General features: G+C 44.3%; 1 pseudogene; it reads right to left on the minus strand.

The window, feature by feature from the left end:
* Nucleotides 1–17,629, minus strand: part of LOC102381902 — a 32,914-nt pseudogene extending 15,285 nt beyond the window's left edge.
* Between the last annotated feature and the right edge of the window lie 5,135 nt (nt 17,630–22,764).

Below are 22,764 nucleotides of genomic sequence, written 5' to 3' on the forward strand. Positions count from 1 at the left end.
TGAAGGTGAGATACCACTGCAGCAGCCAGCAGTCGGGATAAGAAAGGAACCGAATGCTGCAGTTCCTTAGAGTGAAATAGAGTCCAATTACTGACGATAGGTACAGTGCTTCACCAGGATCCATCTGCTTTACAGCTTGCTTCTCTCCAGCCCTCTCCTCTCCCCAAGCACAATACATAGCAGCATGGAGGCAGTTTATTTCTCTAGATTTGGCCTTTCTTAGGAAATCAGGTAACCCAGTGCAATTGATTTTCCAATAAGAATTAGATGCCAAACTTTGAAAATCCCAGCTTTAAGGGTTTGTTGTTTGTTTGGGGGGTTTTTTGTTCTGTTTTGTTTTGGTTTGGGGGGGGTTGATTTTCATGGACTTTACCTTAGAAATATTATCCTCTCCCAGGGAATGGCCACACTGCAGTAGATGCAGCACAGTGTGTAAACACACCTAGCTGGCTAGTCTACGTCTACAGCACAGCATGCAAAACCCTGACATGAGAAGCCAGTTACAGTAGTCTATGCTGCCACAGCTCGACTCATACTAGCAGCCAGCCTAGCTAGCTTGGAATGCAGGGTACACAAACCCTTGCTCTTCCCATGTGGAAGACAGATCCCTTGAGGATGTCAGCATCAATCTGTTGATTGATTTCAGTGGAGCAACACTGATTCACGGCAGCTGAAGATTTGGCCTCAGGCATGTCATTTCTCAGCCTGTCTGCACAACTAAAAGCAAGGACTCAGCAGGACTTGAGCCATCGAAGGATTATGAGCTGTAGAGCATCCGCTGTCAAACCGTACAGTACAAAAGTCCTCCCACCTTCTAATACAAACATTTACAGCACAATGTTCATGCCCAGAATGTGTTACAGTGGAGCAAATTATGGAGGCATCACCAACAAGGAAATCAGTTCAGAAGACCTCCAATATTTTAAGGAGGATCTGAGGGAGATGGGGCACATTTGATCCATGGGCATCTGGGTAGTGTTCCAGGCTTAAATGGTACCATGAAAGAACACAAAAAGAATGTATTTGGATGATATCTTTGATTGGACCAACTGCATAGTTGGGATAGAGTTAGACATGCTTTCAAATGCAAAATATTCTTCTTGAGGTGACCTGCAGAAGCCACCATCTGATGACCTGAAAAATGTCCTGTATTTGAAAGCTTGTCTAACTCTATCCCAACTATGCAGTTGGTTCAATCAAAGATATCACCCATAATTCCTGAACCATCATGGCTACAATGATTCTAACACTATCATGAAATAAGGCACAAAGCTGAAAGCAGAAGGGCATGGTAAGAGTGGCTTGGAGACAAGGCCCAGGGCACTGAGAGGAACTGAGAAGAAATTTTGTCAGAGGAGTTCCTGAAGTGTTTGGAAGGGAAGGCTCAGGAACTTGAATTTAGGCACAAGAGGTAGAAAGCAACCAAGGAAGGGACTGACTTGAAAGTAAGGAAGGGGCAATGGGGATCTTTCCATTGCCCATAGGGTCACAGGAAAGTAGGGCTGGAAGGGACCTCATGAGGTCATGTAGCCCAGCCCCTTCCTCAAGGCACAATCAGCCCTAAATATGCCATCCCAGCTAAGTGTCTGTCTGTCTAGCTCTTCCATCATTTCCTCAGAAATCAAATTTCCTGAGTCTTTAATTATTCTCTGGACTCTTTCTAAACTGGCCACATTTTTCTTGAGATGTGGGGCCCAAAACTGGACACAGTACTCCAGATGATCTTCGTTGCACTGTGTGCAGTAGACAGTAAAGGGCAGAAAGGAAACTGCTGCAGTCAGTGGGAAAGGGAACAAAAGGCTGAACATTTATCAGGGGCCAGGGTTAAGGACCTGATTCAAAGCCTATGGAAGTCAATGGAAAGTTTCCCATTGTATTTTGGATTGGGCTCATGAAGGACAGAAAGGAAATGAGAACAGGCAAGAGATGTTTTGGAAGGGAAGAAGGAACATTTAGTGAGAACTTGATTAAGTTGGGACTGGGGAAGAGATAACATAGGTTAGAGAGGATGGTGGCATTGTCAATAGTGACTGAAGAAAAGCTGACAAGATAGGTTGGGTCGGTAAAGCTGAGCTTGGTGAGTGAGAATGAAATCACCTAGAAAAGATGCTGAAGGGACACATGGTAGAAGGGCAGCAATGGAGAGATGCAGTGGAAATCACCACTACTCACAGGAACACAAAAGCTGAACATGAGACTGAAAACCAATTCCACAGATGTGTCCTGACCAGATTGGTGACACATAAAGAAGAGAACAGCTCCCAAGTTATCTGGGACCTGGGAGTGCGGGGGCTGTTGGGCTTGGGCTCCCTGCCTTTTCTGAGAAGCAAGCAAAAGTCTCTTTCTTCTTTCATTCAGAAAGAAAGAAGTATATTATCTTAGCCCAAAAGGTTTCCCCTCCTACACACTCCATTTAACCCCCAGTCCATTGTGCCAGACCATAATTATGATAGTATGTCCTTAAACTGAGATCCAAATAAAGTTTACTGAAACTGGAACTGGAGCCCAGGCATCAGGAGAGTAAATCAGAGCTTAATTTGATGAGACCCGTAAAGCAAACTTGTGTAATTACACTGAGTCCAGGCATCTCAGAGAGAGCCCCTCTGCCAGAAATGACAGCTGGGGCAAGTGCATGCTATGAGCTTTTTTGCTAATAACGTACATCTGCCAGCTGCAAGGTTACCAAACTCTCAATTCCTCCTTCTCCAGCCATGTACAGGGGACTCCGAGAAATATTGCTGGTGGTTCACCATCCGGGGGGATGGAGCTCACTTGCAAGAAACACTGAACCTGAAAGACCCTTTCCTTTATTCTTCACACCTGGTACTTTAGAGCCATAATATGGATGTCTTCCTACCACATTTTCCAGTCAAGTCGCCTTTTGACATCCCTGATGTAACTGGGCAGAAGACAACGCCATGCTGCACAATGGCATGAGAACTCATGATACTCTTACCTAGAGACTAGATGAGTGCTTCTCAAACCCTTCAGGTTCAAGGCATCCTTTGTGAAATGAGCAGCATCCCATTTCAAAGCTACTTTATTTATTACAGTGCTTACCTCCTTGCAGAAGGGCCAGGCAGTGGGGGCAGGGGAATGGCCAGGCAGGGAGAGCTGTCCTTATCTGCTTATCTCTCCTCATACCTTGCGCTGGAGCCTGCCTTTATCTGCTTATCTCCTCACACTTCCTGTGGCACCCTTCAAAGGCTCTCATGGCACCACAGGGTGACCCATGCCCCTAGTTGAGAATCACTGAACTAAAAGATCAAGGTTTTTTCTTCCCAAAGCTAAGCTGGGTGTTCTGGTCTTCTGCTGGCATCAAAGATCTGTCCAAAGGGTGCTGTCCACAAGAGGTATTAAAATGAAGTCATGATGGGGAATGAAAGGTAGAGGAAAACTCTTCCATCCTGATCATTGGAGTAGATCCTAATGTGTGACGCTTTTCAAGAATAAGTTTTGGCAGACCTGTGGACACTACTGGCACTTGGAGCATTCCTCACAGCTCTGGCCAGGAAGGTGAAACATCTGCAATGCAGGCAGCTCACAGATCTCAGGAACTGCCCCATGCCAGCTGCATTCTGGATAAGAGCTGTAATTACCCACGTAGACAAGCTTGCTTGGCTGCAGCTGCAGATGTTGAGTACATCAAGTCTAGGTTCCCAGATATCTGAGACACAGCAATGCCTACCTGCTTTGGAAAACACTTTAGAGAAGCCTTAATGATGTAACAGCTCTAGATCTTTATTAAGAGTCTTTGTCACCTCCTGGAAATCAAAGTACTCTCTAAGCTTCAGGGCAAGAGTCTTTCCACAGGCTCCTGCCTTTTGCTTCCCCCTGGTTGCCTAAGGCCAAATGGAAACCAGCTGCCTGAAGAGATTTTCTCCAGAGCATGAACAATCCTGGTAAGCATGGAACCTGCTAAAAGTACGGCTCCAGGTCAATGGTCAGATAGTCCAAGGCACTGGCTGGTTAGCACAGGTTACAGATTACACTGAAGCTGGCACAAAACCATCCAGCGCATGGGGAGAGGGGGCCACAATGAGTTCCCCCTTCTGCAAAGGGCAGGGCACTAGTGTGTGCACAAGGGCAACAATTCTACATGCTATGGCACTCAGCCCTGGGATGCGGACTGTGATGGACAGAAATGACTCAGTTACAAGCGATGGTCCCACCAGTCAGGTGTGAGAGGTACTCTTGAAATGCTTATACAGCTGCTACCAGTTTTGTAGGTAAAGGGCAGCAGCCTTCAAGGCTTTCAGTCTAGCACTTCCCAGCAGCATGCATTCAATGAACACACACCAAGAAATGCCTGTGTGTTATGCCAGGCTTCCATTAACAAGTAGGTTCAAGAACCCACAGGCATCAAACTAACTGCTTGAAGAGTATGGTTGGCATTCAAGCCAGTCATGAATTTTACAGCTGAAATTTTTGACTGAAGAGGCCAGTTTGTGAAAGGGTAACAGTCAATGCTGATGAATCTCCTGATTTGAAATGGAAAAGGGCTGTTTTAGATTTCCAGTTGCCTAAAAAAAGAGAGAGAGAGATTTGGGATATGAAAAACACCTGAATAGCTCAACACCTCCCCTAAGACTGTCTCTGGTTAGCATGGTATTTAGCAATTAATACCTCATATGGAAATCTATATATACTGCTAGCTGACTCCCAGTACTCCTAGGTAGATTTTATCTATCTGTAGTTTCCATAAGCCCTGCTTATGGGACACAGGACAAGAAAGAGTCAAGGCTCCATCCATTCTCTGTCTTTTCCCACTCCCATGTTGGATGAACAAAGCAGCATCTCACAATAAAGGTAGTTGGTGCAGGAGAGCACAGTACACACACACACACACACACACACACACACACACACACTTTTCCTTATTCCCCTGAACAGGTGCACAGGACAATAACCTGGCCCTTTAACTTCCAGTTCCCAAGGGAGTATTTCTAGCAATTAATTTTTAGTCCTTAAAAAAAACGAAATTGTTCAATAAAGAAGTACTTGATAGTGTCCTCCTGATTACATAAAGAATTATTTTCTTTTAATTAATGAGTTGGCTTGAAGGCCGGTTACCAAGCGTCACAAATGTCTTTATATACTATGCCATTTACAGCAAGCCTGAGACACAAGTGAATGAATATAATGTATACTCAGATCCATTATTAATCCATCCAAATTGATTGTTCTGCCAGCATATACTGCTTCCTAATTATGTGCTTATTCAGGTGCTTGTATGCGCAAGAGAAATGAATGATAATAAAGAAACAGCTGTAATTATATAGAGTGAGAGAACACCAAGTACTGCTGCACAAAGGTTCATTTGGCATGAAGCTGGGATGGATGGATTACCCATGGGTGGGAAAGCCATGAGTGAGTCGCACCACTCATCTTCCATATGTGCTAATAAAACAGGTTCTGGATGTGCCACACATGGTGCAGAGAAATTTGTTTTGTGGGTGCTTTACAAAGTGGTTACTTGGCTTTCTTATCTATGCATCTAGACAGTGAGGTAGGGACTTCTGTTGTTGCTGCTTCCAACTGCTGATAAGCCTTTGCACAAGTGACCTAAAATAGTTTTTCTAGGCATAAAAATGCTGTGAAATATCAAGGCCTGCCTGAGTAAGAGGGTGTGCAATTTAGCCTGGAAAACTTCATTTGCAGTGGTTTGACACCCTTGTTTCTAGCTGGACTGGGTAATGACCTAACCCAGGTGACTGACCATCTCCTGGGCCTTTGACCCCACGAGGAGACTGATAACAACTGAACTGAAGGAGTTGCTCTTTTTGCACCCTATTTATAACTGTACAGACACTGAAAAGGCCAGCCCCTTCCCACTTGTCCACAAAGCAGACAAAACATGTCTAACACATCAAGAAAGTCATTGACTCTGAGAATAATGACAGCCCAGACTCTAATCTGGTCATGTCCTAGAACAGCTTCATGACTCAGGGTCTTCCCAGATTTTAGGGTAAAAAAACCCCAATTTTTGCCTCCTTCCCATGCGTGACATGGGATTCCCAGACTCTGGGTTACAGCAGCTCAGGCACTCACTCAACCGTGCTTTGCAAATCAGATCCATCTTTCTCCATCGTTTCTCAATGTGGCATTTACCCATCAGTCCCCCAACCACAGCAATGAGCTCCAAGGCTCTTCCAAGGCTGCCTTCCAAGTCTCTCAACTTAAATATCAATGACAAATCTGCCACTGACAAATAACCTGAGCAAAGGAACCAGACCTCCCTACCACCTTTACTTCAAAACATATCTGAGCTATTTTATAGTGTGATGTTTCTGGCAAAGCATGAACAAGGAGACAAAGATAAGATCTCAGCCTCTGTGTGCACACGTTTCCAGACTGCGACTAACCTGCCACACGTCTTGATCAAGGGACTTGCATGTTTTGCAAGAACTAAATAGGATGATGATGCCAGAGAATTACAGCTCCTGCTCTCTGAAGGCCTCTTTTCAGAACCAAAGCCCCAGGGAAGCCAACAGGAGACTGGCCTTGTCTGTTTATTTTAAGAGAATCCTTTTGGCAGGTTGGATTTGGCTAGGTTAGGGAGCCTGGCTTGCTCCCTAATCCAATGAGCCATTCTATATTAGCCTACAAATCTCCTTTGCCCCTTCTGGCTTGTTCTTAGCATCTGTGTCATTACACAGTCTACCACACTGGCCCTCTTCTTCATTTTTGGCCTGTATTATGCAGCAGGTCAAAGGAGATCATCACAAGGAGTCCCTGTGGCCTTAACATGTATGCATCTAATATCCCCGTCCTTAACACCCACCATCAACTTGTTCCTTTTTTCCTCTCCGACCCCTATCTTCTCCTCTCAGTAGAAGGCGTTTCCTGGCATGTCTCAATTTCACCTCCTGAATCTGTGCATAACAGCAAAGTATTTTCTTTCATACAGACAAAACACTGACTCCATCCTTCTCTCCTTTGTTCAGACGATGAAGGGGAAATTCCACCAGGGCAATTCATCACATTAAAAAAGCAATTTCTGACCCTTTTATTAATCAAGGAAAGGCTATGGAGCAATAAGTAACGTTAATACACGCGGTTCATTGTCAGAATTTTCCTTGCTGGTTGGAGGTTGAAAATCAGGGTTACCAACTAGACACACTGCAGTTCTTCAATGGCCTTGGAGCAGGCCTCTCCTTCAGGGTGGGAGACATTACTCTTCTTTGTCACAGGCAGAAGTAAAAAGAACCACACTGAAAATGCATTGCTTTGATTTAAAAAGCCTTTCATCCAAAGAAGGAAAAATTGACAATACATACTGAAAGCAGGCACTGTCACAGTCTACCTCATTCCTTGACTGGTAAACTAGCATGAATCAGAAAAAAGCAGTGAGAATATATTAGTTACTTGTAATGACCTTATCCTCCTCTGGCCAGAGGCCTGGAAAAAGGATCTCAGCACCAAGAGTTCAAATAGGATCTGTTCCAACCCAAATCCTTCTATTTCTCTACCAGTTCAGAATCCCAAATTAGGGTTAAACTACAACAAACCCCGCAGAGGTCACTGGCAGCTATCTTACCTCACTGACTGGTGGTGTGACATTACAACCAATCAAAAGGGCAAAATACTCCAGCTTCCACCTGTGGCTATTAACCAGATTGGGTTTAAGAAACCCTCTAATTGGTGATTTGGAGCCACCCTTGTTGCCAAAACTGTTTAAAAAAACTTGACTGAGGAAGCCACTTCCAGTGCACAGCAACTTTATTGACGCTATAGCTGGGCAACCAATACAACCTCTATGCTTACCTGCCAATAATAGTACTCTTTATACAAAATAGGATTATTTAGTCTGGAGAAGAGAAGACTAGAAGGGTAGAGAGGGGGCATTTGATAACAGTTTTCAAATGCCTGAAAGGCAATTACAAGGGGGATATCAATAGACTTTTCTTTTCCAGCTGCAGGAAAGGAAATTTAAGCTGGAGATGAGGCAGAACTTTCTGACTATGAAGGTGGTCAAGCACGGGAATCAGCTACTTCAAAAAAATTTCAAGTCTGCCTGGAAAACTTTAAAAATAGGACAAACACTTTACTGGGATGGTTCAGTCAAGGCTGATCCTACCTTGAGCATAGGGTTGGACTAGATGAAGTCCTTTCCAGTCCTACTTTCCTATGCTCCTAAGTATATATATACACCCCTATAGTTTGTGTTAGTTATTACCACACCTATATATAGATACTGATTCTCACAACAGTGAAGGAATTGATTTGTTTCATGCTTCAATTGACTGAAGATCTGCCCAAACCTTTCTTCCATCACTATTTTGAATGCAAATGTTCTGAGTGGGGGAAAGTAGCAGGATCTTGGCTGGCACCTAGGAATTGAACTGGATACCTTGAGAGCTAAAAAGCACAAACCTCTACATGCTCTGTAATTATGAGAGACTGGCATGTTCTAGAGATCAGGTACAAGGGGGAAAAAACTCACACCGTTCAATTGGCTATATATTCCTTCTGGAGAATAACAGCTCATCCTAAGTGTTGGAAATCCACTGAAGTTCACTTATGACAGCCACCATCCTGGTAGAGAGCTGGAATCAGTCTTAAGACTGCTGAAGCTAAAAGCATTATTTATTTGATTCATATGCCACCCTTCCCAACAGAGGCTCAGGATGGCTTGCTGCAAAAGACAGAAACAACATAAAAGCTAACAACAGAATATGAAACAAACTCTAAATTCAGTATCCCAGCCTAGCCCAGCTTGCTAAATGCCTGCCCAAATAAGAAAACCTTACAGCATTTCCAGATGTTCAAGCTCAAACAGGCCTCAAGAGAGAGGGATTTCCAGAGCTGAGGAAGGACCTATGGAGAAGCACCTCCCACGTGTTTTTCCAAGCAGACTTGGAGTACCAGTGGTATTAGCAGGAAGTTGCTCCTGGATGATCTGAGGAATTGTGATAGGGGCATTGAGCTCTACAGTGAGAGCTGTCAACCTAAGCTCTCACAGTGGGAATGGGAACAGGCCCACCTGCTCTGCAGACAGGGGGTGGGAAACAGAGACTCCCCATCTGAAGCAGCACACCTGAAACTGCATAATGAAAAAAAACATAAGCCAGGTTTCTGATTTGTCTCAACATGTTGCAACTGTGACCATCTGGTGAAAGGTTTCTCCCCCAGGTATGGAATACAAACATGATTTTTGAAAAAAAGCCAATAGCATCGATTCGGTGTGAAGCATCATGGCCACGCGCAAGGCATAGCCTTCTGAGCCACATCAGCTTGTTCAAGTAAAAGAGAAAAAAGGGGAAAAAAAAGCAGGGGGTGGTTAATCTTTGTAGCTCTTTTGGGAAATCAGCAGCTTGTACATAAAACATGAATATTTTAATCCTCAAGCTAGAAAGATGAGGTTTTTCCTGGGCTGAAACCATTTAGCCATTATATTATTCCACCTTTTTAAAGCCCAAATGCTTCATTCTAAGAAGAATATAACCTAGAAATAATTCTATATGAATACAATCCTAGACCGTTAAAATCCCACCTGTCTTTCAGGGGATTTCCTGCGCTGCTACCCGACACATGAGCCCATAGGTTGGGCTTAATTTTGTACATGCGGAGAATTAAATTCTACCGCCGCACTGCATGAGGTTTTATAACAATACCTTCAGCCATGCGCCCATAATCAATAGAGTGCAATTTGAATGTATTACAAAAACAAGCCTACCTAGAGCAAATACTTTGGGTTGGGATATGGCCCATGAGTTTTTAAGGACAGGAACTTTCCAGCTGCCCATAGACACAGGTAGACAGTGCAGTTGCCATCAGCAATTTTCAGAAGATGCTGGCAACAGTTAAGGACAAAGAGAAATTCATGAAAGTTTGTGTCTTTTATGCCCTTCTTAAGAATTTCTGTACTATGCTGAGACCAGATTCATTAGGTCATGGAAAGACCAGGTGCAAGTACTAGCTCTCAGACCATGTGCAGAGGAGGGGAGAAAGTGCTTCAGATGAAGGGACATTAAAAATTCTCTCTGGGCTTTCATCACCGCTGTAATAAAAGATTCACATTGCTTGTACACCGCACTCCCAGACATCTTTGCATTTCCCATGAACTTGCTGTCCCTTGAATATAACATGTTAAGATCAATCAGCATCCTAAGTATTTACATCACCAAGCAAAGAAAAGCCATATTCTATAGGAAAGTAGATGGCTTGTCCACATTACCTTTGTCAGCCAAGCAACTAAGACTTTCCATTTGATCTCTCCTACTTTAGGTAAGTACACCAATGACACCTTCATTGTTAGAAAGTATACTGTGGTAAACCCAACATGTGCAAGCTGATTCTATGCAGCCAAAGTTTTACCTGGTGTCACAAGGGAAAACAGTAGTGAAGTTATAAGGGTTTGTACCTGGTTAGTCCAGGCATTTTGACTACAAAGAAGGGATTGTTATGGAACCTGTGAATATCATTCTACCACCTTTTACGATAGATGCTGGATGAGTTTCACAAGAGGTTTTGTGAAGCAACATACAGGAAGAAAAAAAATAATCAGAGGAAGTTAACGCTGTGTCCTGAGCTAGCTGATGCTACTGGAGAGATGGCAAAAGGTTGTTTCAACAGATCATGGTGCAAGGAACATTCTGGTAATAGGTTCCTTTCATCAGTGGTCATGGAGTGAGAAGCTGGGGCATTGCCTTCACATGGGTTTTGCTGTCCCCATATGGACTCATGTTAAGTGATCCAGGAAGGCTACTCAGAGTAGCCAGGAATCTCTCTCTCAAAAAAAAAGCTTCTTGTGTAGTTGTTCTGCAGCTGAGAAAAGCATCCAGTTGTAGTGGTCTACTTGAAGGAGGACTGCTTTGCCTCAAAGGAACAACAAAGAAAACCAGCTAGTTCTCATATGTTTGAATAGTCTGGCTGAATCTGTTTGGGGAAAGGTAGTAGAAGGGATTCAATTAGGGTCAAGCTGGGAGTCTGGTACAGATCCCCGAGACCAATTTTGGCTGTGGAGGGAAGTCTGTGGCAGAGAGAAACAATTCCTGGTAGCATGACTAACTTCCCAGATACAGATTGGAGAATAAATGCCACTAACAACAGTAGGGCAAGGATTTTCCCAGAAGCAATAGCTGACAAATTTCTTCATTGTCACTGAGCTAACGAGACTGTCATGTCTTAGAAGTCAACAAGCATAGACAGATGAAGTGAGACTTCCCAGAAAAGTCAACCAGGGCTAAATCTTTTAAGGATATTTTAAAACAAAGTGCAATAGCTTCTTCCGCTATATAAATAAAAGAGAATAGGGAAGGAAAGGGGGTCATTACGTGTAGATGAGTCCAAGATGAGTAGAGGTCAAGGAAGATCTAGGTCTGGTCCAGGGAAACCCAAAGTGAATACTATCCTCTCAGTCTTCAGAAAAGACAAATGATGTTGAACAGGGGACAAAGCCAGGATGGCAAAATGAGCAAGGGTGATCCCAATTTCTCAACTTCTTTATAAATCCTAGGCACATTTCAATAAATGGAGGAGTATTAATTTCCTGTGGCATTTCTGAGCTGGTGACAACTGACACCATGAAAAACATGGGATGATGCAGCAACGTGTACCATACTTACAGAACTCACCCAGCCCGCTCTGAAAATGTGCATCTTCTATGCAACCTCCATAAAGAACTCCAGCTTCTCAGACTACATGTGGTCTAGTTTAATCTCTGCTAAGGACAAACCAAGGCAACAAGCTTGAGTCTTCCAATAGAGCTGCGTCTTACCCTGTTTATGCTATGATTATCATTAACATGTTCTGTTGTAGCATAACTAGAGAAACCTCCAAAAGTCTTTATTTATATAGTGCTCAAAAAGCATTCATCTGGAGCCAACCATTTGAGTTAAAAGGTAGCTTGAAGACAACAAACCAGTCACAAGATGGTCTTCAGTTGCTCTAAGAAGGAGTACAGTTGCCTTAAGCTATTGTCAGGCAACCACCATTAGACCCAGTTCTGTTGAGGCAAAATAATGCAGCTGCCAAACTTAGGCACCCCAAAGACACAGAAGAAATTACCGTATTTACATATATGCTGGGTCACAGAAAGTATCACTCAACCTCAGATCCCATGATCAGTTGCTTCTTATAAGCAAGTCTCTATCTAATTCAGTCCCTCCTTCAGCTAGGTTGGTAGTATGGACCATAGACTAGGGTGGAGCTCTTTCCTGTGGGACTGTTACAGGTCTACAGGAATGGAATTGCTGTGTTTTTCTCTACACAAATAATCCCAGGGCAAGACAAGCCACAACAGAGGCTGTAGCCACTACAGAAACCCCAGTCTCATGCTGGACCCTTCTGCTGCCCTGGATGAGGAAATAGGTTCTAATTTAGTGCACTAGCCAGAAAACTTTATCACCTGCAGCGGCTAAACCCCTTACTACAGTTGGACAAGATGAGGGTTTTTTTCTGGGCAGATATTAAATCTACCAAAACGAAGTTTGGGGCAGGGGAAGGCGAAGGGGAAATATTTGTTTATTTAAACAGGCAGTTTTGGAAGTCTGCAAAAAACTGCATTCTGCATTGGACTTTTAAAAGGGAAGAACCTCAATATGACATTAGTTTTCTACTGAAACACGTGAGAGAGAAAGGGTTCAATCACGCCAAAGGTTAAGCATCTGAATTAAATCAGATTTTGGGAGTGGACCTCTAAACACAGCTCTGTTTTTCTGAAAGAGTCAGCAAGAATTTGGCTTTGGGTCAGCCTAAATTGGAAGGAAAAGAAAAGAATAAACAGGAAATCTAGGTCTACAGCCCTGTTCTGTACCCTCTGATGTCATCTTCACTGGGCCTGCCAAGTGACCCCAAGAGCTTTTTGCTGGATCGGCAATAAAGAGTGGTCCAACAGTAACATCAGCCTCTTGGTCCTTTGAGGAGCCACCTAGGTAGATATTGGGTTTGAAAGGGTTAATGACTCTTTATTCATATGGAATTTGAAGTTTTCTTTTGTGCTTATCTCCAGGGTATCTTCCTCATTAGGAAACTAATCTGGATTTCCCAGGGCTGTGAGGATTACTTACGTTTCTGCAGATGGAAAAAAAAGAGACAGATTGACTTGACCAAGGTCACATAGAAAAGTAGTTTGTGAGAAGGGATCAGAATCAGAGTCTTGATCCATCTCTTATCACTGTATCATCCTCATTAACCCTGAACAATCAAAATCTACCATTTCTGCCTAGAGATAGGACATCCCTGCTTGTCCAAGATAGCAGACTCGGGTGAAAGAAAAGGCATCTTACCAAGTTCCAGGCCTCTTCTGCCAACCTTAACTCATCTACCGTGAATTGGGGCATGTCCTGGCTGGGCCTTGGCGATATGAAGGCTGAAGTGGCATCACATCATCCAGCAAGCAGCTAAAACACAAGAGTTGGGGGCAGTGAGATTCCTGAAAATGGGTAGCACTCAGCTACAGCAGTTAAATATACTCCAGAAATGGTCCCACAACTCTTACCCATGGAAGTCAACAATGGCATAGTGGGAAGAGGAATCCTTGTTGGGGCTCAGGATAGCTACACAACTGTCCACAAAGAACCTCTGAGCTATGTCATTACCAGTACCAACTTCAGCTTGGATGATTGTGTATGATATCTCCCAGCTGGCATCCATTGGAGGGTCTCTCAGCACTCCAGTCATTTGCAAGGCAGAGCAAGCTTATCGTAACAGTGTCAAAGGTGCCTGGTACTTTACAGAGCTTCTGCAGCCCAGCTTACATTTGACAAGGGTAGAAGTCTGTGCTGCAAACATATCCACTGTCTTACACCTTAGGTATGAGTCAGAATGAGAAACATGGATCTGACCGTTGTGGGGGAGGCTACTCTCTAGCATGTGCAGCTCTGGCCCAGTGCTAATAGAAGTGGTGGGGTATTACCAGCTATCCAAGATGAGCAGTAGACCACTAACAGGACTAAATATCATAATGAGGGAAGTTTGCATCTACCATTCATCAGGTGCAAGGAGAAACCCAGTCTTTCTTCTGCAGATAGGGTAGAGCTGAAAGGAGCCCATGTCGGCCTGAGAAACATTCTGCTTACACTGTTCTTCCAGGGAAAAAGCACTACAGTGGTTAATATGGATTCAGTCACCATTATGGGGGAGGTCTAAGAGGCAGCTCAGGTCCTCTCCCCAACTCACATGGGATAGTGGCACTCAAGAGGAGTCACAGCTGCATTGGTCTTAGAATATGAAGGTTGCTGGCAGGGGTGAGATTGTAGAACAGGCTTACGCTGTAGACTAGGGAGTCCAGAGTCATCTGGAGAGAGTAAAATATTTGGAAGGTTATCATCAAGTCAATCAACTGGAGTGAGCAGGAGCACAGATGCTTCACCCGCACCCACTCCATCCAAGCAGCACAAGAAACATCCAAAGCTTAGTTCTGCCACTCGTCTAGCTGTAGTGGTTGGCAAGCACCTTTACTTTCTGGAATGGAACCACATGCTTTCACTCAAGCTGGCAATAGAGATAGCAGTGTTAGGACCAGCTACTTACCATCAGGATAGCTGAAGTCCACACTCTCTGGCCACAGGTTTGATTTCCCAGCACTGCCCAGCACAAAGACTGCTTATCCCTGAGTTGGCTCATCCTTTGAGGGAGATTTGAGTTTATTAGACCAAAACTGGCCACTGCCATTCACTGAATTGAATAAGACCAGAATGTAGCAAGATGGTTTGCCTTAACAAGTTTCCTTCAGTCCTGTCTCCAACTCACTAGCGCTGCCAGCAGTGCCATGTCCATTTGTCTTCCACGAGACTTCCAGATCTTAAACTAAGTCCAGTCACCACAACTCTTGTATCCCTTATAGGTCTGCAAGCACTACAAACAAGATCTGCATCATTGCTTTTGGAAGGAGACTGGCTGTCCTAGTTATAAAAGCCAAGTGTCACCATGTGTAACAGCTTGGGTTCATTTTGATAGCTAGCAAGAAGTGCATCTACAACTGAGCTTGCACATTTGCATTGTTTGAAGAGTTACTTTATCATAGAAGAGAGATGAGCACACATCGGCCTGGCCTCCATATTTTCTAACTCTCTTTTGAGCCAACAGGATTAGAAACCAGACTGATGGAATAGGTCCATGATGGACCAGGTCCACAAGGACCAGCTTGAGGTTGAAAATGGGAAAATCATCACAGGAGGCACAGAGATAGGGTAAAAATGGCATTTAAGTATCTTAAGGACCTTGTTACACCTTAAGGTCCTTGTGCTGTGAGTTGCACAAATATTGATCGCTATTGGTGTTAACTTTGGTTTGGGGCAGTCACACCCTTTGTCTAGAAACCTTCTCTGGCTGTCCCCCACCTACACAGCTGTGACTTGCCACTAAAGTCCTGGTGAGCAGGGGCTGGACTAGGAAGTAAAGCTGGGAGTTGCCACTACAGGGCTCATGAGCCAGGACAGGCTTCTATCCCTGATCTACCAGCAGGGGTGTGAGAGATCCTAGGATGCTGGAGGATTTCAGCTTGGGCAGCACATCTGTGGAGAGTGGCCACATCTGCATGGAACAGGATCTGGGTGGTATGGATCAGATATAATCCTGTCCTGGAGCAGTGTAACTTTGAGCTGCATAACAAGCGCTTAAAACCACTTTAAGGTGTTAGTGTACAGACAATCCAGGGGTTAAGAGCTCCAGGACCCACCCAAAATTACTGTGTAACAAGCCCCTAAGTGACAATAGGATCTAAGTAGACCCTGAAGGCAAGATTTTCTTGAACTGTGTCCACAATTAAGGACTGGGGTCAAACTGCAATTAGGTGGAGACCCACAACAGCAGGGTACATAAAAAGGCAAAGCAATTTTGTCAAGGATTAGATGTTTTATAGGAATATGTTGATGAACAGAATTGGATGGAAGAAGGGAGCTTTGTTTTGTATACATTGAAGTTATACAGCAAGACATTTCTGGTTACATTAAATATTTTGTTACAGTGTCAAAACAGAGTGAATCAACAGCCCGGAACAGGAATGTTTTGATGGTTCTGAAGGAAGGTTTCTGGAACATATTCCCTGGGAAACTTTTTGGTTTCTCATTACAATTCAGAACAAAAACTTGATGTTTCTGAATTTCCCATGGAAGTTAAATTCTGGTTCCATTCGCCTCTGGTGGTACTTTCCCATGCGCCACCCACCCACCACCAGCAAGCCAAAACATTTTGGTGATGAATAAACATCATCCTGACCAGTGCTTAACAGGTTGAATGGTATCAAAATAGCATCTAATGAGCATCAAAGTAGCTGCTAAGATTTAGTGTCACACCCAGGAGTCCTGCACTGGTATGTGCAAGAGTTCCTGCCCAGGGATCAAGAGTGTACTATTCCTGAGCGGTTGTAACTCTTCCCAAGGGTAAGCAGACCAAAAACTCAGCAGAGTCCTTGGGATCTAGTATCCAGCTGCCTTTCTGAACTTGTTCACCACTGGCCTGGTAAGCCATTAAAATAAATAGCAAAAAGATCAAACAGCAGCAAGACAAAAATGGCAGCTCAAAGGGGTGCTGGTACAACAGATGATACCTGTATCCAAGCTTTCTTAGACCTTAACTTTCTAGCTATTGTGCTTCCATACGTATATATCAACGGAAAGGCCAAATTTAGAACTTCTGCTTGAAGGTCTGGTGCCACACATATATAGGCAATAGTCTCAAACGCTCTTGATGCTGACTGAGTGTAATATCATCTTGGAGAGTTATTTATCTCCTCCTTCTGGTATATGAGGGAAGGACAAGCTCTATAAGACTGCAGGCCTATATATCACTTGTGATTTGAGATCGTATTTGTGTTTTGGTATTAGAGTTACATTTTTAGCCACATCATGCAGTTTGATATCCCAACTGGATGGTTTTAACTTAAACAAATGATTTCCAGCCAGGACAGTTTGCCTCATCACAAAATGAGGGCTCAGGCCTGACGTTTGCTTTCCACAATGATTCATAAGAATAAGACTGTTTGCCGAGAGCAAATAAGAAGCATTGCAAACGGAGTGCACTGCTGTTAACAGGTTGCTAAATTGTTTGCAAATATTTTCTCATTATTTAATCAGTCCTAATCAAAGCCAGATCTTGGATAGTTCAAGGAGGCACAATATTCATGGAGCTCTGGTCTCCATGCTAGTAAACACAGATAGACTGTGTCCATTGGGGGCATCTTACCTGCAAAGAGCTTTGACACTCCTGGAGCCCCATTGCAAAGGTCATAGTGTTCTCCACAGCATTAATAGCAGTGTGCTTACAGGCACCTGGGCCCAGGCTCAGATCAGCAGCTTTGAACAGACAGATCAAACATCCCAAACAGATCCCTGTGTACAGTTATTACCATCTGAGCCTCCTGACACTGCATGGTGACAGGTTGTAGCAAAGACGGAGCCCTGAGCTGGGATGTATCAACCCAAGCTCAGGGACAGCACTGGGTATGAAAGGACATGCTGGAGTGTCTCTGAAGGGGGTCAGCTCTGGATGGGGGTCTCCAGATGGCTGAGTTACTCCTAGAGAAATCCCAGAGGTTGTAGCAGGTCCCTTCACTGAGCACCCAGCACAGGAGACCCAAACCCAAGCAGCCTGAGGGCCTCATCCTGCCTGACTCGAACAAACCCAACACAGGGAGAAACGTCTGCTTAGGAATCCTTCGTACTCTGCTGCTGCAACCAATCATGCTTGCGCTAAGTAATTAACATCTCTTCCCTAGACTGGAGGTAGCTGGCGACCAAAAAACCCATTGCCCAGACTCTAGGGCAGGGAAAAAATTAATAGGAATCAGGACTACCTGGGAGTTGGTTCTTGTTTATATGAGAAAGGTCCTGGAGAGTTTCAATCAACTGATGGTTTAATCTCTAATTTAAACTGCGTCTTGCAAGGATTTGGTACATTACATCACATGAGCTAGGACATCCATTGCTTTAACAACTCTGCCTTCCCCTGTGGATAACGTGCATAAGGCATGGGTATAATTATAGTATCTTATTGGGCTTTTACTGCTTGCGTTTCTTGCTGGGTGCCTTTTGGGGAAGCCTGTGAATTTTAAAGTGGCTCACATTGTGAACGTACCAGGGGCATGCAAGGCTGAGCTGAGATGCACTGGTGGGACTTGGGGGGATTAGAACAGCAGGTTTGGATGAAGAGGGGAAAGCTCAGGACCAGAATCCTGAGGGCAACTGTGAGTCATCAGGGGGTTCATTAACAGGCAGTCAAGGGCCAGGACTAGAAGAGCCATGGGAGCTGCAGTCTCCTGTCTTCCCACTTTCCATCCCAGCAATTATATTGTCTTCTATAGGATAATCCTGCAGACAGCTGTCAAGCCCTCCCTCCTTGTGGTGAGTTGGCTCACAGGTGGGTCCTTCCTACTTGGACCATGGCATGAGCAGGGGATGGAGTACTCTGCCACTGCTTTCCAGTCAGGTGCCTCCAGGTGGTCATTCCAGTGTCAGCTGTTTCTCATTCTTCTCCGTAGCAGTTGAAGTATTTAGCCTGGTGTTAGGCTTGGATAGGTTCCCCCACTCCCAGACCTGGTAGTTTTTAGAGTTGCATGATCCATTTGAATCAGGAAGGAAGAGAAAGTTGCTTGGGGCAGGGCCTGTCCACCTTGCCAAGATGCTAGTTGAGTATCATCTACGTTAATTTGCTGTAGTAACTAGAAGCCCATTAATGAGCAGGGCCCCATTGTGAAGCACTGGGCTTCTGGGCTTCTCCAGCTGTCACCTTCTAATGCACACCTTTGCCCCTGCTACCTCCTCTCCCTTCCTCTGGCTGGCTGCTCTTGGGGCTTTTGCTTTTATTAAAGACCATCTGGCAAGACAATAGAAAAATGGGAGCTGGAAGCGACTCTGTAACCTGGGTGGTAATAAAGGTCTGAAATGCAATTTCAGGAGCTTGTTCGTGCAGGGTGGAGGTGTCTCCAAACACTGAGCTGGCAATAAAACTACATTGGACGAGTGGTCTGGGGTCAGGCCAGGCCACCCCAAAGCAGGCTCCCTCCAATCTTTATTCCAGCAAGCTGTAGGGTATAATGAGATTTGCAGGCTGGGGGGGATCATTAGTCTTGCTAATGGAATTAAGGTAGCAGCAGTATAAAGCGACCTGCCAGCAGCTGCCTCCTCTCTCTGTGTATTGTAGGGCTGCGTGGAGCCGGACACAGACTCCCTGCAGCCTATGTTCTGACAAATGAAGAGTGAGATCCAATTCCAGGAAGGAGGGTTCCTGTTCTAGGGAAGGACCTATTATTCCCAGGAGGAAGGATGTGCTTCCTAGATTCACAGATGTTTTGCTGAGCTGGGCTTATCCATTACTACTTATCCCAAAATTGGCAGGACACTCCTAAACCTCACTGCCTGTGTTCCACTTTTTCTAAACCAACCATGCAGAACAACGCTCATCCTCATGAGGTTGCATTAAGGACAAACAGGTGGCAAGAAGTAGAACCAGAGATGCTTTTGGATTTGCCACCTCTGGATGGCACAGGCTGGAGTAGACAGAGCAGGCAAACGTCAGAGTGAGGGGGAATGCAGAGCCTTATGCCATTCTGGACTGCCTCCATATAGGCAGTGCCACAGAAGGGTGACTTCAGTGGAAGGATGTTTGGCTCAGTGGAGGGCAATAAAAGGGAGCTGAGGTCTATTGAACTGACCATGATGCTGGAAGTTAAGGGAGGGAGATTCTATGCCTAGCTCTGCTGCTGAGCGTAACTGTGACTGGATTATCCATAACCCCATGTGCCTCAGTGTCCCCAGCTGAGAATAATGACACTAACTAACCTTTATAAAGAGTTTAGAAATCCAGTGTGGCAGGGTCCCCAGAGCTGTGAGTATGAATGAATTACCTCAAAAGAGGAAAGCAAAAAGCCCCCATGCACCAGTGCTCCCAGTGCATATCAATGCTAATCTGCAATTCCAGCCATGTGGACCTTCTTCAGCTTCCCCAATATATCTCCCTCCTAGATAACCTCACATTCAGTCCTGTGCCTCACAGCTCTGCCAGTGCCCCTCTCATCCTGGTTAAGGTAAGATCTATTATTCCACAATGCACCAGGACTCTTCCATGGAAACAACCCCCATAAGCACACAGAGAAGACTGTAGGCTCAGTGGTTCTCCACCTTTTTAGGCATCCCTTGGGAATTGTCTGCTCTAAGCTTCCATTTATTTTTTTGACTACAGAAAAATAATAGAGCAATTCTTTGGCTCTAAAGAACTCTGGAGGTCCATCTACACGTGCGCTATACTTCAGAGTAAACTAATTAGCTCCACAGTAGTGTCACAGTCTACATGTGCGATGGTATTAGAGTGCAGTAAATTAATTAACTCTGCCATTAGATAGTACTGTCAGGGACAGTACTATCTTACAGTGGAGTAATTTACTGCACTGGACCACATGTGTGGATGCTGACTGTGGGTGTAAATCATGCCTGGTCACCCAGGAGCAGTTTCCTCCGGCTCATACAGTGCCAGCGTTTATTGTGTCACATTAATTGCATGTATACATGCACCCAGGAAGACCACAACAAGAAAGAATGTTTTTGGCACTGTGGATTCCTATTTGAAATCTCTGGGTTTATCTCATGTAGGTGTTTGCACACCTAACAGTGCTCATATACCCTTAAAAGGATCTCATGACATCCCGGGGAGCTATGGTGCCATGGTTGAAAGTCACTGCTGTAGCTCATCAAAATCTGGCTGTGAATAAAAATTCACTAACCCATGGCATTGGATGCCAGACCCAAGGAGTCTGGGCACTTCTAAGATTGATGCAGAAAAGGAACATAATTCTCTCCATTGCTTCTGAATAGAGGGGACTGGTACATAACAATTGGTACCCAGCTCACTCCTAAGCTCCCCACTAGCCTACAGAAAGACAGATCATAGCCTAGCAGGAGAAGAGATCCACTTTCGCCCACTAGCCCCCAACCTCTAGTCCCCAGTCCTTACCATAGGAGATATAAAGAAAGCACTTCACAAGTGGAAAGGACTATTCCTTCATTGCTATTAAATGCAGATTATGATGATGAATAATGCATTAGCAGCAAAGAGAAAGCTGGGAAACGGTGAATGGGTTTTGCTACTTATTGACCACAAGCTGCTAATGCACTGAAATGAGATTCAAAATAAACCAACAAATTCATGTTCTTCAGTCCTGCCAGGAACTAGCAGCATCCTTTTTTCCAAGGGGGTGATAGCCTTCCTTTGTGGATAATTTGGCCAGAATTCTCAAAAGTTTAGTACCTGGAATTGGCCAGATTTTCAAAAAAGACCTGTTGGGCCTGGAGCCTTTTAAAAAGTCTGCAAAAAAGTGGCCCCAGTAAGGGACTGGATCTTAGTGAAAAAGTTGCCCTTATTTCAGCACCTCAGTGGAAGCTGAGCATTTCTGAAAATCTGGTTCTGCTCAGGGCACATGGAGGCCTTAAAAATCCAGCCCTGGGGATTAAGTGGAACATGAGCCATGCCTAGGCGGTGAGTTGACCCTCTGCACAGTGGCAGGGGGGATTTGTGCAGTCTAAAAGAACAGAAACAGATTTTGTCGCTTGCCCAGGAGGAGGTCTCCATCACTGAAACACCTGCAGAAGCTTGGGTTGGGGATAGGCAGGAAGACCTTATTACTGGTATCAATGGCCACATACCACTGAAAATCCCCTTACTGGCAGTTGGAAAGGAGAGGTTCTGTCTGGTTGGGCACATGTAAGCAGTAGTGGGTGGGTAGGACGTGCTTGAGAGTGGCCATCTTCAGGACCACTAGGGGACCTATTTGGACACACCCTCTGGGGTTCAAATTCCCCTCTGCACAATGAAATGATAGCAGTGCCATACCTCACAGAGGATTGTGAGGCTGAGCATACCAATGACTGCAAGTTGCTCAGATACTACCATCCCTCTGGCAGTTAACTCTATAAGCACTTGCACACATACAGCTAGCCTAGGGGCACTTGGCAGGATCTGTAGGGAGATCCAAGTGGCATTTTCAAGCATGGAAAAAAAAGGGCACCATAGCCAATTCTCCCCAAGAAGCCTAGATCTTAACTGAAGAATCCATTTGACTTCTGGACTCTACCTGTTGGTTAATATGTCCCTATTTAATTTCATGGTATTAGCTCTGGGTAATTGTATATCAGTAATGAAGGCATCATAACTTAGTTATTTGCATAACAAGCAGAGGTACATAAGTTGATCTTTGTATAATAGCTTCTGATAAGTGAATGGCAGGCATAATCAAGAGATTAATTGGCCTTTGTGCGTCAATTATGTTAATTGGCACAGCTGTTTGTGTGTACAGTAGAATGAAAAATGGATCTACATCACTGGATTGTTTAAGAGGTTGGGGGGTCCAGAGAAAACATTTGCCTGAGTGGCACGGAATATGCATACAATACCGTGGTCATGTTTTCCTATCTACAAAAAGTAAACGGCTGCTTTCAGTCTGAATGGAATTCATTTTAGATCAAGTCCTCCCATAGTTTTTGCGCAGACACAGCTATTTAGGTCATGGATATGATTTTTTTTCTCAATATAGTTTTATCAGCACAACCTGTAGTATAGATACAGTTTTATTGGCATAGGAGTGCCTTATATTGGATATAGCTTATTTCTCTTTATAATGGGAGTATAAGCTATACAGACACAAGCATTTTTATACATGACTGAGTTCACAATAGGGAAGAGTACCATTGTAGCCATCCCCGTTAATCAAAGGCATAACAGGTATGTAGCTAAATACATCACCATTACCGTTAGCAGATTGTGATTGGATTGGGAAATTTGAAAAAGTTACTCAATACAACAATCTCCAAGGCAAGTGGAAGTATATAG

Source organism: Alligator sinensis, unplaced genomic scaffold, assembly GCF_000455745.1.
Source record: "Alligator sinensis unplaced genomic scaffold, ASM45574v1 scaffold492_1, whole genome shotgun sequence".
In the NCBI taxonomy this organism is placed as follows: Eukaryota; Metazoa; Chordata; order Crocodylia; family Alligatoridae; genus Alligator; species Alligator sinensis.